Here is a 13,412-nt window from a genome sequence, read left to right as displayed (position 1 = left end):
CAGTGCCTCCCCCCCCAGGACAGACCCCCAGTGCCCAGGACGACCCCCAGTGCCCCCCCCAGGGACAGACCCCCAGTGCCCCCCCAGGGACAGACCCCAGTGCCCCAGACCCCATGCCCCCCAGGGACAGACCCCAGTGCCCCCCCCCCAGGGACAGACCCCCAGTGCCCCCCCCCCCAGGGACAGACCCCCAGTGCCCCCCCAGGGACAGACCCCCAGTGCCCCCCCCCCAAGGGACAGACCCCCAGTGCCTCCCCCCAGGGACAGACCCCCAGTGCCCCCCCCAGGGACAGACCCCAGACCCCCAGTGCCTCCCCCAGGACAGACCCCAGTGCCCCCCCCCAGGGACAGACCCCCAGTGCCCCCCCCCAGGGACAGACCCCCTGTGTCCCTCCCCCCCCCAGGGACAGACCCCCAGTGCCTCCCCCCGGGACCCCCAGAGCCCCCTGCCACCCCCCAGGGACAGACCCCAGTGCCCCCCCCAGGGACAGACCCCCTGTGTCCTCCCCCCCCCAGGGACAGACCCCCAGTGCCTCCCCCCAGGGACAGACCCCCTTTGTCCCTCCCCCCCCCAGGGACAGACCCCAGTGCCCCCCCCCAGGGACAGATCCCCAGTGCCCCTCCCCCCCAGGGACAGACTCCCAGTGCCGCTCCCCCCCACGGACAGACCCCCAGTGCCCCTCCCCCCAGGGACAGACCCCCAGTGCCCACCCCCCAGGGACAGACTCCCAGTTCCCCCCCCAGTGCCCCCCCTCAGGGGACAGACCCCCAGTGCCCCTCCCCCCCCCCAGTGCCCGACCCCCAGTGCCCCTCCCCCCCAGGGACAGATCCCCAGTGCCCCTCCCCCAGGGACAGACTCCCAGTGCCGCTCCCCCCCCAGGGACAGATCCCCAGTGCCCCTCCCCCCAGGGACAGACTCCCAGTGCCCCTCCCCCCCAGGGACAGATCCCCAGTGCCCCTCCCCCAGGACAGACTCCCAGTGCCGCTGCCCCCCCCAGGGACAGACTCCCAGTGCCGCTCCCCCCCCCCAGGGACAGACCCCCAGTGCCTCCCCCCAGGGACATACCCCCAGTGCCCCTCCCCCCCCCCAGGGACAGACCCCCAGTGCCCTCCCACCCCAGGGACAGACCCCCAGTGCCTCTCCCCCCCCAGGGACAGAACCCCAGTGCCCCACCCCAGGATCCCCCCCAGGGACAGACCCCCAGTGCCCCCCCCCAGGGACAGACCCCCAGTGCCGCTCACCCCCAGGGTCAGACCCCCAGTGCCCCCCCCCAGGGACAGACCCCCAGTGCCGCTCACCCCCCAGGGACAGACCCCCAGTGCCCCCCCCCCAGGGACAGACCCCCAGTGCCCCCCCCCCCAGGGACAGACCCCCAGTGCCTCCCCCAGGGACAGACCCCAGTGCCCCCCCCCCAGGGACAGACCCCAGTGCCTCCCCCAGGGACAGACCCCAGTGCCCCCCCCCCAGGGACAGACCCCCAGTGCCCCCCCCCCCAGGGACAGACCCCCAGTGCCCCCTCCCCCCCAGGGACAGACCCCCAGTGCCCCCCCCCAGGGACAGACCCCCAGTGCCCCCCCCAGGGACAGACCCCCAGTGCCCCCCCAGGGACAGACCCCCAGTGCCCCCCCCAGGGACAGACCCCCAGTGCCCCCCCCCCAGGACAGACCCCCAGTGCCCCCCCAGGGACAGACCCCAGTGCCCCCCCCCAGGGACAGACCCCCAGTGCCCCCCCCCCAGGGACAGCCCCCAGTGCCCCCCCCAGGGACAGACCCCAGTGCCCCCCCCAGGGACAGACCCCCAGGCCCCCCCCAGGACAGACCCCCAGTGCCCCCCCCCAGGGACAGACCCCCAGTGCCCCCCCAGGGACAGACCCCCAGTGCCCCCCCCCCAGGGACAGACCCCAGTGCCCCCCCAGGGACAGACCCCAGTGCCCCCCCCCCAGGACAGACCCCCAGTGCCCCCCCCCAGGGACAGACCCCCAGTGCCTCCCCCCAGGGACAGACCCCCAGTGCCCCCCCCCCCAGGACAGACCCCAGTGCCCCCCCCCCAGGGACAGACCCCCAGTGCCCTCAGGGACAGCCCCAGTGCCCTCCCCCCAGTGACAGACCCCCAGTGCCCCCCCCCCCCGGGACAGACCCCCAGTGCCCCCCCCCCAGGGACAGACCCCCAGTGCCCCCCCCCCGGGACAGACCCCCAGTGCCCTCCCCCCCCAGGGACAGACCCCAGTGCCCCTCCCCCCCAGGGACAGACCCCCAGTGCCCCCCCCCCCCCCCCCCCGGGACAGACCCCCAGTGCCCCCCCCCCCCCAGGGACAGACCCCCAGTGCCCCCCCCCCGGGACAGACCCCCAGTGCCCCCCCCCCCCCCGGGACAGACCCCCAGTGCCCCCCCCCCCCAGGGACAGACCCCCAGTGCCCCCCCCCCGGGACAGACCCCCCAGTGCCCCCCCCCCAGGGACAGACCCCCAGTGCCCCCCCCCCCCCCAGGGACAGACCCCCAGTGCCCCTCCCCCCCAGGGACAGACCCCCAGTGCCCCCCCCCCCCCCCGGGACAGACCCCCAGTGCCCCCCCCCAGGGACAGACCCCCAGTGCCCCCCCCCAGGGACAGACCCCCAGTGCCCCTCCCACCCCAGGGACAGACCCCCAGTGCCCCCCCCCCCCAGGGACAGACCCCCAGTGCCCCCCCCCCCCCAGGGACAGACCCCCAGTGCCCCCCCCCCCAGGGACAGACCCCCAGTGCCGCTCACCCGGGCCCGCTCCCACCAGGGCCGCCACTCGGGGACCCAGGCCGCCGCCCGGCCGCTGGCCAGCGCCCGCCACAGCCCGGGGCCCGGGTCTTGCTCCGGCTCCGCGGCCCCCGCCTCCCGCTGCCGCCTCAGGCTGGCCCACACCCCCGCCGCCCCGGGCCCGGGCCCGGCCGCCCGCAGCTCCGCCAGCACCGCCTGCCGGTAGAAGGCCTCGGCGCAGGCCCGGTGCGGCGGGCCGCGGTAACAGGCCAGCGAGCAGTAGGGCCGGTTACAGCGGGGGCAGGCGTAGCGGGCGGCGGCGGGGGCCGGGCCCGGGCACAGGCCGCAAGCCTCGGGCTCCAGTAACTGTCGCGCCGCCATCGCCGCTCTGCCGGCCCCTCGGGCCGCGTGATTGGTCTTCCCGGAGAGCAGCCTGATCGTGATTGGTCCGTCCGAGAGCAGGCTGATCGTGATTGGTCCTTCCGGGAGAGCAGACTGATCGTGATTGTTCCTTCCGGGAGAGCAGACTGATCGTGATTGGTTCGTCCGAGAGCAGCCTGATCGTGATTGGTTCGTCCGAGAGCAGCCTGATCGTGATTGGTCCGTCAGAGAGCAGCCTGATCGTGATTGGTCCGTCAGAGAGAAGCCTGATCGTGATTGGTCCGTCCGAGAGCAGCCTGATCGTGATTGGTCCTTCCGGGAGAGCAGGCTGATCGTGATTGGTCCTCCCGAGAGCAGGCTGATCGTGATTGGTTCGTCCGAGAGCAGCCTGATCGTGATTGGTCCGTCCGAGAGCAGCCTGATCGTGATTGGTCCTTCCGGGAGAGCAGGCTGATCGTGATTGGTCTTCCCGGAGAGCAGGCTGATCGTGATTGGTTCGTCCGAGAGCAGCCTGATCGTGATTGGTCCGTCCGAGATCAGCCTGATTGTGATTGGTCCTTCCGGGAGAGCAGGCTGATCGTGATTGGTCTTCCCGGAGAGCAGGCTGATCGTGATTGGTTCGTCCGAGAGCAGCCTGATCGTGATTGGTCCGTCCGAGATCAGCCTGATTGTGATTGGTCCTTCCGGGAGAGCAGGCTGATCGTGATTGGTCCGTCCGAGAGCAGCCTGATCGCTGATTGGACTTCCCGGAGAGCAGGCTGATCGTGATTGGTCTTCCCGGAGAGCAGGCTGATCGTGATTGGTTCGTCCGAGAGCAGCCTTATCGTGATTGGTCCGTCAGAGAGCAGTCTGATCGTGATTGGTCCGTCCGAGAGCAGCCTGATCGTGATTGGTCCTTCTGGGAGAGCAGGCTGATCGTGATTGGTTCGTCCGAGAGCAGCCTGATCGTGATTGGTCCGTCCGAGAGCAGCCTGATCGTGATTGGTCCTCCCGAGAGCAGGCTGATCGTGATTGGTCTTCCCGGAGAGCAGGCTGATCGTGATTGGTTCGTCCGAGAGCAGCCTTATCGTGATTGGTCCGTCAGAGAGCAGTCTGATCGTGATTGGTCCGTCCGAGAGCAGCCTGATCGTGATTGGTCCTTCTGGGAGAGCAGGCTGATCGTGATTGGTTCGTCCGAGAGCAGCCTGATCGTGATTGGTCCGTCCGAGAGCAGCCTGATCGTGATTGGTCCTTCTGGGATAGCAGGCTGATCGTGATTGGTCCTCCCGAGAGCAGGCTGATCGTGATTGGTCTTCCCGGAGAGCAGGCTGATCGTGATTGGTTCGTCCTAGAGCAGCCTGATCGTGATTGGTCCGTCCGAGAGCAGCCTGATCGTGATTGGTCCTTCCGGGAGAGCAGGCTGATCGTGATTGGTCTTCCCGGAGAGCAGGCTGATCGTGATTGGTTCGTCCGAGAGCAGCCTGATCGTGATTGGTCCGTCCGAGATCAGCCTGATCGTGATTGGTCCTTCCGGGAGAGCAGGCTGATCGTGATTGGTCCGTCCGAGAGCAGCCTGATCGCTGATTGGACTTCCCGGAGAGCAGGCTGATCGTGATTGGTCCTCCCGAGAGCAGGCTGATCGCTGATTGGACTTCCCGGAGAGCAGGCTGATCGCTGATTGGTCCTCCCGAGAGCAGGCTGATCGCTGATTGGTCCTCCCGGAAAGCAGGCTGATCGTGATTGGTCCGTCCGAGAGTAAGCTGATCGCTGATTGGGCTTCCTGAATGACAATTTTATCACTGATTGGTCCTCCTAGAGGACAGCCTAATCGCTGATTGGTCCCCTTGGAGACAAGGCGTGCTTGCTGATTGGTTCTCTGGCAAGACAGCTCTGATCGCTGATTGGCCACCTTCCAGGACAAGCTGATTGAGAAGACCAGCTTGGGTGTTGTGCCCCTCTGGTCTCTGCAATACTCAGTGCAGATGAGAAACATCTGTAATACACCATCAGCCATTGTTGTCACCCATCCACCTCCATGGCACGAACCTGGTATTGCAGTACTTCCAGGAACAGTGCAGTGGCTCTCGGCCTTTTGGCTAAGAGCATTGGCGCAGAGTGATCCTTGAATGGGCCCAAGGTGACCTCTGGCGTTTGTGATTTGACAAAGAATTGGAACGATTGGCTACGAATTTCAAAAAAAAAAAAATTTCCCAAAAAGACTTTGTTCGTGCTCCCGTCATATCTTTCATTGTTCAAAATCTGCCCAGGAAAACCTCTTCATCTCCAATCCATGCACACTGTGCAACTGAAAGAAATAATGGAGGCTTGTAATAAAGGAACGGCAATAATCATGGGCGATTTAACTTTCATATTGATTGGACAAAGCAAATTGGCCAGGGTAGCCTTGAGGAAGAGTTCATCGAGTGTATCCGGGATAGTTTCCTTGAACAGTACGTTGCGGAACCAACCAGGGAGCAGGCTATCTTAGATCTGGTACTGTGTAATGGGACAGGATTAATAAACAATCTCCTCGTAAAGGATCCTCTCGGAATGAGTGATCATAACATGGTTGAATTTCAAATTCAGTTGGAGGGTGAGAAAGTTGGATCTCAAACCAGGGCCCTAAGCTTAAATAAAGGAGACTACAACGGTATGAGGGCAGAGTTGGCGAAAGTGGACTGGGAAAATAGATTAAAGTGTGGGACGGTTGATGAGCAGTGGCAGACATTTAAGGAGATATTTCATAACTCGCAACAAAAATATATCCCAATGAGAATGTAAAGGAAAGGATAAACATCTGTGACTAACTGAGGAAATAAGGGAGGGTATCAAATTAAAAACAAGGGCATACAATGTGGCCACGACCAGTGGGAGGCCAGAGGATTGGGAAACTTAAAAGCCAGCAAAGAACGACTAAAAAAATAATGAGGGGGAAGATAGATCATGAAAGTAAACGAGCACGAAATATAAAAACAGATAGTAAGAGTTTCTACCGGTACATAACAAGGAAAAGAGTGGTTAAAGTAAATGTTGGTCCCCTGGAGGATGAGACTGGGGAATTAATAATAGGGAACAGGGAAAGGCAGAGATTTTGAATAAATATTTTGTATCAGTCTTCATGGTAGAAGACACTAAAATAGTGGATAATCCAGGGGCAAAAGGGAGGGAGGGACTTAATACTTTCATTAAAGAAGTAGTACTTGGTAAAATAATGGGACTAAAGGTGGACAAGTCCCCTGGACCTGATGGCTTACATCCTTGGGTCTTAAAAGAAGAAGTGGCTGCAGAGATAGTGGATGCATTAGTGTAATTTACCAAAATTCCCTGGATTCTGGGGAGGTCCCAGCAGATTGGAAAACCGCAAATGTAACGCCCCTATTTAAAAGAGGAAAACAGAAAGCAGGAAACTATAGACCAGTTAGCCTAACATCTGTCGTTGGGAAAATGCTGGAGTCCATTATTAAGGAAGCAGTAGCAGGATATTTCGAAAAGCATAATTCAATCAAGCAGAGTCATCATGGATTTATGAAAGGGAAATCGTGTTTGACAAATTTGCTGGAGTTCTTTGAGGATGTAACAAGCAGGGTGGATAAGGGGGAACCAGTGGATGTGGTGTATTTGGATTTCCAGAAGGCATTCGATAAGGTGCCACATAAAAGGTTACTACACAAGATAAAAGTTCACAGGGTTGGGGGTAATATATTAGCATGGATAGCGGATTGGCTAACTAACAGAAAACAGGGAGTCGGGATAAATGGGTCATTTTCCGGTTGGCAAACAGTAACTAGTGGGGTGCCACAGGGATCAGTGCTGGGTCCTCAACTATTTACAATCCGAGGCCCCGTCTGCTCCTTCAGCTGGACGTAAACGATCCCATGGCACGATGATCCCAGGGGAGTTATCCCTGGTGTCCTGGGGCCAATATTTATCCCTCAACGAACATCACTAAAACAGATTATTTGGTCATTATCGCATTGCTGTGTGTGGGAGCTTGCTGTGCGCAAAATTGACTGCCACGTTTCCCACATTACAACAGTGACTACACGCCAAAAATACTTCATTGGCTGTAGAGCGCTTTTGAGACAACTGGTGGTAATTTGAGGGGATATTTTTCCACCCAGAGGGTGGTGGGGGGTCTGGAACTCACTGCCTGAAAGGGTGGTAGAGGCAGAAACCCTCACCACATTTAAGCAGTACTTGGATGTGCACCTGAAGTGCTGTAACCTACAGGGCTACGGACCGGGGAGCTGGAAAGTGGGATTAGGCTGGATAGCTCTTGGTCGGCCGGTGTGGACACGATGGGCCGAATGGCCTCCTTCCGTGCTGTAAATTTCTATGATTTTGTTTATGAAAGGTGCTATATAAATGCAAGTCTTTCTTTTATAACGAGAAGAAAATGTCCCTTTATCTTAAAGCTGCTGGTTCTGACAGTCAATATCCGTTACAAATTGTCCAGTTGCGTTGCAGCTATAACCAACATCAGTGTCCTCGTCCAGGCTAACATCCCCAGTATTGATGCACTGACCACACTCGATCAGCTTCGCTGGGCAGGCCACATAGTTCGCATGCCAGACACGAGACTCCCTAAGCAAATGCTCTACGTGGAGCTCCTTCATGGTAAACGAGCCAAAGGTGGACAGCGGAAATGTTATAACGACACTCTCAAAGCCTCCCTGGTAAAGTGCGACATCACCACTGACACCAGGGAGTCCCTGGCCGCAGACCGCCCGAGGTGGAGAAAGTGCATCCGGGAGGGCGTTGAGCACCTCGAATCTCAACGCCGCGAGCGTGAAGAGGTCAGGCGCAGGCAGAGGAAGGAGTACGCGGCAAACCAGTCCCACCCACCCCTTCCCTCGACGAATGTCTGTCCCACCTGTAACAGGGTCTGTGGCTCTCGTATCAGACTGTTCAGCCACCAAAGAACTCACTTTGGGAGTGGAAGCAAGTCTTCCTTGATTCCGAGGCACTGCCTATGACGATGATGATGATATTCTTGATTCCCTACCTTGGCTGCAGCGTGCACGCACAGACGATCGTGCAATTAATCACTCCGTTGAAGATTAGGATCGAGGGACATAAGTAGGACGAAGATTTGGATGATCGATTGGAAAAGAGCAAATGATGAGGAAATGAGGGTGGAACTAAAGATGATGAACTGGGCGAAAATCTTATAAAACAAAGAAAAACAGTGGGCAATCCTTAAAAGTGTAATCATTAGAGTTCGAGGCAAATGCATTTCACTAAAACTTGTATTTACTCATTGGCTCCCGGTTAAGCAACGCCTCAATTTCAAGATTCCCATCCTCGTTTACAAATCGCTCCATGACCTCGCCCCTCCCTATCTCTGAAATCTCCTCCAGCCCCACAACACCCCCCCCCCCCCCCCCGAGATGTCTGCACTCCTCTAATTCTGCCCCCTGACCATCCCTGATTATAATCGCTCCACCATCGGTGGCCGTGCCTTCAGCTGCCTGGGCCCCAAGCTCTGGAACTCCCTCTCGAAACCTCTCCGCTCTCTACCTCTCTTTCCTCCTTCAAGACACTCCTTAAAACCTCCCTCTTTGACCGAGCTTTTAGTCATCTGTCCTGATATCTCCCCCTTGTGTGGTTCGGTGTCATATTTTGTTTGATAAGTGCTCCCGTGAGGCATCATGGGACGTTTTACTATATTAAAGGCACTATGTAAATGCAAGTTTTTAATAACAAATATATATTTTGCCATATTCTTTCCTAGACTATGTGGGAGTATATTTAACACAGTGCTCTCCACAATATATTCCTTCTGCTTTAGCAGCACATCGTAAAAGACAGAAGTGAGACAAAAAAAATCTATTTTAAATACTATTCATTTATGCTGAGTTTACACTTCTGTGCACGCACTCACGTCTGATCCAACAGATAGAAGGGACTGCCATTGCATGACGCAAAAACTCCAGACACAGAGGTCTGAGCTGCATCTGGCCCATCACACAAACTGAAGCTTTCCTTCAAACCACTTCCTCAAATGTTCTCGAGCTCCCATCCCGAACACTCCGCTCCAGATGCTCAGCATCCTCTGTGCCACGCAAATCTAATAGGTCGGCTCCTGTTCCCCAGTTTGAGAGTTTGTGGCAATCTCTAATAGCATCTCTCACCACCTCAGGACATCCCAAACCACTTCACAGCCAATCAATTACATTATGAAGTGTGGTCACTGTTGTAATGTCGGAAACGTGGCAGCCAATTCCCGCACAGCAAGCTCCCACAAACAGCCATGTGATCACAACCAGATAATCTGCATTTAGTGATGTTGGTTGAGGGCTAAATATTAGCCGTAGGACAACTTTGAAATAATTCCAGTGGGATCTTTTACATCCACCTGAGGGCAGACGGGGCCTCGGTTTAATGTCTCATCTGAAAGATGGCACCTCTGACAGTGCAGCACTCCCTCAATACTACCCCTTCGACAGCGCAGTGCTCCCTCAGTACTGCCCCTCCGACAGCGCAGCACTCCCTCAGTACTGCCCCTCCGACAGTGCAGCACTCCCTCAGTACTGCCCCTTCGACAGTGCGGCGCTCCCTCAGTACTGACCCTCCGACAGTGCGGCGCTCCCTCAGTATTGCCCCTCTGACAGAAACATACATAGAAAATAGGTGCAGGAGTAGGCCAATCGAGCCTGCACCACCATTCAATAAGATCATGGTTGATCATTCACCTCAGTACCCCCCTTTCCTGCTTTCTCTCCATACCTCTTGATCCCTTTAGCCATCACTCCCTCTTGAATATATATAATGAACTGGCCTCAACAACTCTCTGCGGCAGGGAATTCCACAGGTTAACAACTCTCTGAGTGAAGAAGTTTCTCCTCATCTCAGTCCTAAATGGCTTACCCCTTATCCTAAGACTATATCCCCTGGTTCTGGACTTCACCAACATCGGGAACATTCTTCCTGCATCTAACCTGTCCAATTCGGTCAGAATTTTATATGTTTCTATGAGATCCCCTCTCATCCTTCTAAACTCCAGTGTATACAGGCCCAGTCGATCCAGTCTCTCCTCATATGTCAGTCCTGCAATCCCAGGAATCAGTCTGGTGAACCTTCGCTGCACTTCCTCAATAGCAAGAACGTCCTTCCTCAGATTAGGAGACCAAAACTGAACACAATATTCCAGGTGAGGCCTCACTAAGGCCCTGTACAACTGCAGTAAAACCTCCCTGCTCCTATACTCCTACAGTGCCGCACTCCCTCAGTACTGCCCCTCCGACAGTGCAGCGCTCCCTCAGTACTGCCCCTCCGACAGTGCAGTGCTCCCTCAGTACTGCCCCTCCAACAGTGCAGTGCTCCCTCAGTACTGCCCCTCCAACAGTGCAGCGCTCCCTCAGTACTGCCCCTCCGACAGTGCAGCGCTCCCTCAGTACTACCCCTCCGACAGTGCAGCGCTCCCTTAGTACTGCCCCTCCGACAGTGCAGTGCTCCCTCAGTACTGCCCCTCCGACAGTGCGGCGCTCCCTCAGTACTGCCCCTCCGACAGTGCAGTGCTCCCTCAGTACTGCCCCTCCGACAGTGCAGCGCTCCCTTAGTACTGCCTCGACAGTACAGTGTAGCGCTCCCTCAGGGCTGAATGGCCTGCTCCTGTGCACACTCCTGCTTATTGTGCACGTACAGGTGCGAGGGTCTCGCTAGATCGAACATCATGACCTGGACCATCCCATCAGTCAGCACCTGATGGTTCCCCCCTCACCGCCCCGGGACCTCCAATTCGAGATTCACCACTCTGTGGCGAACTGTCACCTCATCTCAGTCCTAAATGGCCGACCCTTTATTCTGAGACAGTGACCCCTGGTTCTAGACTCCCCAGCCAGGGGGAAACATTCTTCCTGCCAAGCCCTATAAGAATGTTATATATTTCAATGAGATCATCTCTCATTCTTCTGAACTCTAGAGAATATAGGCCTAGTTTGCTCAATCTCTCCTCATTAGGACAATCGCCCCATCCCAGGAATCAGTCTGGTGAACCTTCGTTGCAAGTATATCCTTCCTTAGGTAAGGAGACCGACACTGTACACAATACTCCAGGTGTGGTCTCAGCAGGGCCCGATATAATTGCAGTAAGACGTATTTACTCTTATACTTAAATTCTCTTGTAATAAAGGCCAACATACCATTTGCTTGCTATACCTACATGCTAACTTAGTGTCAGGCCTTGGGCCTCTCTCAGTGGAGAGGTTCGAGCTGAAGGTGGGGAAAGTATGGAGAATGGGCCATATCTTCCTCCCACAGATCAGCAGAGTAATCAGTGGGCAACACTCTCGCCTCCGAGTCAGGTTAGGGGTTCAAGTCCCACTGCAGGGACTTGAGCACAAAATCTAGGCTGACACTCCCAGTGCAGTGCTGAGGGAGAGCCGCACTGTCGGAGGGGCAGTACTGAGGGAGAGCCGCACTGTCGGAGGGGCAGTACTGAGGGAGCACTGCACTGTCGGAGGGGCAGTGCTGAGGGAGAGCCGCACTGTCGGAGGGGCAGTACTGAAGGAGCGCAGCACTGTCGGAGGGGCAGTACTGAGGGAGCACTGCACTGTCGGAGGGGCAGTACTGAGGGAGCGCCGCACTGTCGGAGGGGCAGTGCTGAGGGAGAGCTGCACTGTCGGAGGGGCAGTACTGAGGAAAGCTGCACTGTCAGAGGGGCAGTACTGAGGGAGCGCAGCACTGTCAGAGGGGCAGTACTGAGGGAGCGCCGCACTGTCGGAGGGGCAATACTGAGGGAGTGCCGCACTGTCGGAGGGGCAGTACTGAGGGAGCGCAGCACTGTCGGAGGGGCAGTACTGAGGGAGCGCCGCACTGTCGGAGGGGCAATACTGAGGGAGTGCCGCACTGTCGGAGGGGCAGTACTGAGGTAGCGCCGCACTGTCGGAGGTGTCGTCTTTCGGATGAGACGTTAAACTGAGGCTCCATCTGCTCTCTCAGGTGAACGTAAAAGATCCCAGGGCACTATTTTGAAGAAGAACAGGGGGGGGTTCTCCCCGGTGTCCTGGTCAATATTTATCCCTCAATCAACATAACAAAAAAAACCAGATTATCTGGTCAGTATCACATTGCTGTTTGTGGGAGCTTGCTGTGTGCAAATTGGCTGCCGCATTTCCCCCATTACAACAGTGACTACACTCCAAAAGTATTTCATTGGTTGTAAAGCACTTTGAGAAGTCCGGTGGTCGTGAAAGGCGCTATAGAAATGCAAGTCTTTTTTTCCAACAACGATCCCTGTAACCTGCTTTTGGTTCTGCATGGCCCATCCAACATATCGGGCACATGCCGTTTTAACATTGAAAGACTGGCAGCGCGGGTCCCCTGGAACGCTGGGCGATCGCACAGCTCACAGCCCTTCTCAATTGTTCCTTGTACACTGCTGCTCAGCTACTGCGTCTATTAAGTCTCACTTATTATGCTGAAATAAAAGTCAGAACTGTTTACCAATATGGAGTCAGCTTCGCACTGTTGGACAGGCAATCCAAAGGGACTCAGTATTTATTGCCGAGGCACGAGAAGGTCTTATCCTGCTCCTCTTAGTTTTCACATGCGAATTCTAAAACGATCAACAGGCAAAACATAGCTCCCAAAGATTAAACAAAACACAGGTCTATACAAACCATTTTAATGTGAAAAATGTACACTATTTTTTTGGAAAAGACAAAAGCAATTTTATTTACAAGGGCCGAACGTTGGAGTAAATGTCCTTGGCGAGGGTTGGCAGGGTGTTTGTTGCGGAGAGATCTGAGGTGGATCAAGAGTTTGCAGGATGCCAGAGCGAGAGACTGCACACAACGCACTCACTGAGAGGAAGCTGCCTTGCAGATACAGCACTAACACCAGCTGGTGTCTTTCCTGGAGCAGGAATCACAGATCACATCTTGGCAAGGGAAGTCTTTCGACACAATTCATTGTCTGGACATTGCGCTGGGACGACTGAGAGCTGTGACAAGCTGCTTTGTTTCAGCACTGTCGGATTCTGGGATGGGGAGGGAGGATTGCCCTGCCAGGAGAGATACCAAGCTGATACTCTCCGGAGTTTAGAAGAATGAGATGTGATCTCATTGAAACATACAAGATTCTGAGGGGGATTGACAGGGTAGATGCAGGGAGGATGTTTCCCCTCGTGGGGGAATCTAGAACCAGGGGTCACAGTCTCAGGATAAGGGGTCGGCCATTTAGGACAGAGATGAGGAGGAATTTCTTCACTCAGAGGCTGGTGAATCTTTGGAATCTGTGGAGGTTCAGTCGTTGAGTATATTCAAGACAGAGATCGATAGATTTTTGGATATTAAGGGAATCGAGGGATATGGGGATCGGGCG

This window comes from Pristiophorus japonicus, unplaced genomic scaffold (genome assembly GCF_044704955.1).
Source record: "Pristiophorus japonicus isolate sPriJap1 unplaced genomic scaffold, sPriJap1.hap1 HAP1_SCAFFOLD_1847, whole genome shotgun sequence".
In the NCBI taxonomy this organism is placed as follows: domain Eukaryota; kingdom Metazoa; phylum Chordata; class Chondrichthyes; family Pristiophoridae; genus Pristiophorus; species Pristiophorus japonicus.
This window is presented reverse-complemented; position numbering follows the sequence as displayed.